This window comes from Triturus cristatus, chromosome 4_1 (genome assembly GCF_964204655.1).
Source record: "Triturus cristatus chromosome 4_1, aTriCri1.1, whole genome shotgun sequence".
Classification (NCBI taxonomy): domain Eukaryota; kingdom Metazoa; phylum Chordata; class Amphibia; order Caudata; family Salamandridae; genus Triturus; species Triturus cristatus.
Window position 1 is genome coordinate 1,248,294,378 of NC_140585.1, and position 4,781 is coordinate 1,248,299,158.

Here is a 4,781-nt window from a genome sequence, read left to right on the forward strand (position 1 = left end):
TAGGCGCTCTAGTAGACTCCGAGGTAGGAAAAGTGTTTCCTTCGGAGGAGAGACAGTATTCCACCATACAGAAATGCAAGCTTGTTCTGGACAACGAAAGGCTGTCGGTTCGTCGGATTGCCTCCCTGTTAGGGTCGATGGCATCCTGCATCTTCCTGGTCCCTTATGCCAGACTACGAATGCGTCCTCTTCAGCAGGATCTGGAGGACAAGTGGGACCAGCAAACAGCTCGCTGGGACGACAAGATCAGTCTCAAATGCAGCAAGAGCTTCCATCCCATGGTGGATGAAGAAGGAGAATATGCAAGTCGGGATACCTTTTCACCAAGCACCTCCCTCTCAAACACTGATCACGGACGCTTCCCTCCAGGGCTGGGGAGCCCACATGGGATCCTTCCAGATGCAAGGTCTATGGTCTCCAAAAGAGGGATCCTATCACATCAACATGCTGGAACTGAGTGGTTCACCTGGCCCTGAAGGTTTTCCTCCCTTTGATTCAGGCAAGTTCAATCTTAGTACAGATGGACAATACCACCACTATGTACTACCTGAACAAACCGGGGGGAACTCGTTCCTGCATATTGTCGCTGGAAGCTCAAACTCTTTGGTATTTGCTCCTGGCACGGAACCTATCGATCACAGCAGTCCACCTGCCGGGCGAACAGAACGCGAGCGGATGCTCTCAGTCGTCACTTCGAAGACAGACAAGACTGGGTGCTCAACGACGAAGTCGTAGAAGACCTATTCCAGGCTTGGGGTAGCCCCACCATCGACCTCTTTGCGGACGATGAAAATACAAAAGGACGATGAAAATACAAAATGCCAAGACTTCGCCTCAAGGTTCTACCGGCCAGGATCGAAAGGGAATGCCCTTTTGATAGACTGGTCTGGGGCATTTGTGTATGCCTTTCCACCCCTTCTTCTCATTCCAAAGGTGGTGACCAAGTTGTCTCATTCCCACACGAGGATGATACTGATTGTCCCGGACTAGCTGAGGCAATGCTGGTACCCATGCCTTCTGCACCTGTCAGAGTGCCCTCCCAGGAGGCTGCCGTGCAGACCGGACCTGCTGTCCAAGATGAACTGGATGATTCATCACCCCAACCTTCCCTCACTGAACTTGGTAGCATGGCTCCTGAATTCCTCCAGTATGGCCATTTAGGACTGCCACAGGACTGCATGTCCATTTTAAAGGAAGCACAAAGGCTGTCGACTAGACACTCATATGCGTGCAAGTTGAAACGATTTCATATGTGGTGTGTTCAAAACAATTGTAACCCAACCAAAGGACAGGAAGAGGTCATCCTTCCATACCTGCTTTATCTGGCGAAAGCAGGCTTGAAGTTTCCTTCCATTAAGGTGCACTTAGTAGCTATCACTGCATATAGGCGTTCACCTTCTCAACTGTCTTTCTTTCAGTTATAGGCTACGTTCCCTTTAAGGCGCGCGCGTGCACCTTCCCCGACGTCACCGCGCACTCCCGGATGTGGAGCGCGCACAACGATTCCAGGACTTCCCGGCAGAGAGGCGCCGGCCGCGCCGCCGCTTTAAGAAGCGAGCGGCGCGAAAATCAGGCACTTTTTTCAGCGGTGCCGGCCAGGAGTCGTGGAGAGTGCAGGTAAGGGGGCTTGTAGGGGCTTGAGGGCTTGTGGCGGCTTGGGGGGGGTGGAGGGCTTGTGGCGGTTTGGGGGGGTGGGGAGCTTGTGGCGGCTTGGGGGGGTGGGGGGCTTGTAGCGGCTTGGGGGGGGTGGGGGCTTGTGGCGGCTTGGGACAGCTAGTGTGTGAGTCTCCAATCTCCTTCCTTGTGTCTGCCAAGCTAGGTGTCTCCGTGGCTGTATTTCTCACCCCCATGTATGTGCCTCTCATTCGTAGTGTCTCCCATTGAGCGTGACTATGAACACGTACAAATTTGAACAAAATGCCTCAAATAAGCATAGTTTCTCAACAACAAAAAAAGTTTCAAAGGTGCCTTAAATACCAAAGGTGAGAAATTAAAATATACACCTTCCTCACTTGAGCCTTCAGTACAACTTATGCTGCACTTGAATGATTAATATTGAGCCAAGCGATGGCGTAGACAAGAAGGAGCTGACTTGAGCCATGCAGTTGACGTGGGCAGATAGTCAAGCAAACTTCCAATCGCAGCAGGAATTTTGCTATTTTCTTTTTAACGTAGTGAGAACACTAATCCCAAACACTAATCAATGCCTTTAACTGGGTTCTGCAAATAATGCGAATAAGTTGATATGAGTGGTGCAGTGGCAGAATTTATCACTTGGCATAGCGCCAGCAATACCCAGGAGGAGAGATTAACTGTACAGTTCGTGAACTTCAGATTGTTCTTGGTTACCTGATGGAAATTCCCTCCTATAACCACCTTTAAATTTGGTAAGGCCATGACTTCCAATATGATGACCAGCATTAACAGGTTTCCCCTAAGATCAGCCTAGTGGGGCCCGCGCTTTCATAATCCATGGCGTAAATACATTAAAACTGTACCTCAAAGATTCCTTCAAGAAAGCAGTCAAACCTTCCCTGCACAGCAGTCCTGGGATTGGTCTCTGCAGTGTGGCACAGACATATTGACATATTCCAAAGCCTGTAGTTGTACCTCAGTCTGCATTCCCCACTTCCTAGTTTGTGCCCCCTGATGCTCTGCGGTTTTGGTACTCAACGCTACCTATTCGTATCTATTGACCTGTTTTTGTTTACATTGGTTTGCACGGCTATTTCCCCCTCGTATTACCTTGCTTTTGTCACATAGATTCTTTTGTTACTCTGCAGCTCATAAGATTATTTTGTTACTCTGCAGCTCATAAGAGACAATCATAATCTAGCACAGTGACCTAAAAACTGTCATCAAAGATCTGCTTACACATTGCATGGTACAAATTAGTAATTTATGTTTTTCCCTGTCTTTCATTATCCTGATGCTGCTGATGTTTGGGTGGAAATTCATATTTATTGTGAAAGTCAATGCTAACCACTGTTATGTTCCGAATCCTGAATTTGTGCTTTTCCAGACAAGCACTCTTTAAAAATGCCTACCAGTATGAATGACATTTGTCCAGTGGCAGCTTTGAGTCATCTCAGGAAGCCCAGATTGTTAATATGCCTGCTGCAAAAAATGTGTACCACGCATTTTTTTAAAAACAGTATATTGTTTTGTGCATAGCTCAGTCAGTTCCTACTTTTGCTACAGAGACTCTTTTGTTATTATGCAGTTCACAAGTTCCAATCGCATTTAGCACAGTCAGCTATGAAGTGACATCAAAGAGCAGCAAGCAAACGCGTGGTGCAAGTTAGTAAGTTATGCTTTTTCACAGTCTTTCATTAACCCGATGCTGCTAAAAAGGTTTGTTTGGTTAGAAATAAATCCTTATTAGTAAAGTCAATGCGAACCCCTGTGTTATGTTCTGAATCCTGAGTTTGTGCTCTCCAGACCAAGCACTCTTACAAAATGCCTACTAGTATGGATGACTTGTGAATCCTACACCTTGTAGTCCCCTTTGCCTTATGTAACATTTTCTAGTCACTGATTTACAGACGTATGATTCTTTCTCTCTGTATGTGTGGGATGTAAAGTGCTCTGACACCCTACAGTGGTATGAAAGGTGCTATAAAACAAATTAAAGACGTGACAGTAGGGCTTTGGAGAGATGAGAGGCACTGTTGGAGGGTAGTAGTGAGGGAATCAATGAAGATTGACAAGAGATTGTGGTATGCTGGTGCATAGTAATGTCATCATTTCAATTCAATATATAATGACAAATTTGTTGTAAAATGCACAATTTCCCCCAAAACTTTCTTGGGGGAGAGGCCTCCAATGCCCCCTTTGTAGTGGTCGGACTCACTTGGTTTGCACTGTATAGGGACTAGTCTGCCAACATTTGCCAGAGCAGCTTTAAGTTTCCAGTCCAGCCTTGGCAGGAGCAGGAGCCCCAGGCTGTGAACTAAAACCAAACAATGGAAAGTTAGTCGCGAGATGCAGCACCAACCTTCCCATTAGGATTTTTCTATTTTTGCAAATATTATGATGGTACCACCGTTTAAGTCTTGTGCTTTTCTAAACTTGAAGTGTACTTGCCTGTGTAACCAATTCATGTCATGGCGTGTTTATCCAATTTGGAAACTGCCCTTAAGACACTTATTGTGGCACTGTATGTGTGAAAATGCACCATCTTTTCACTTATTAAAGTAAATGTTCTGAGTGACATTTGGTGCCGCGCACACGCGCGGTGTGGTTCCTGGCGCACATAGCCATGGTTGCAGCGCACAGAGACCCTCCACTGCCGCACACAGAGGAAAGAAATTAGAGGGAACATTGGTTATAGGTTGTTAAAGATTTTTTGCAGGGTCAGAAGAAGGTCCATCTTCCGGTCCGGCCTCCTTCACCACCCTGGGAACTGAACCCGGTGCTATCAAAATTGATGGGTCCACCTTTCGAACCCATACACAAAGCAACCTTACAGCAACTTTCTTGTAAGGCAGCTTTCTTGGTAGCGATCACGTCAGCTCGCAGAGTGAGCAAAATACAGGCCCTCTGCTCTAAGGAACTTTATACCGTCTTCCATCTTAATAGGGTCGTATTGAGGACTCATCCTTCTTTCCTCCCCAAAGTGGTGTCAGATTTTCATGTAAATCAGATCATCTCTCTGCCCATTTTTTCCCCCTAATCCCTCCACTCCAGCTGAGAGGGCTTTGCACTCTCAGGACCTGAAAAGAGTTTTAAAATTCTACCTGAATAGGTCCAAGTCCGCGAGAAAATCTGATCAACTATTT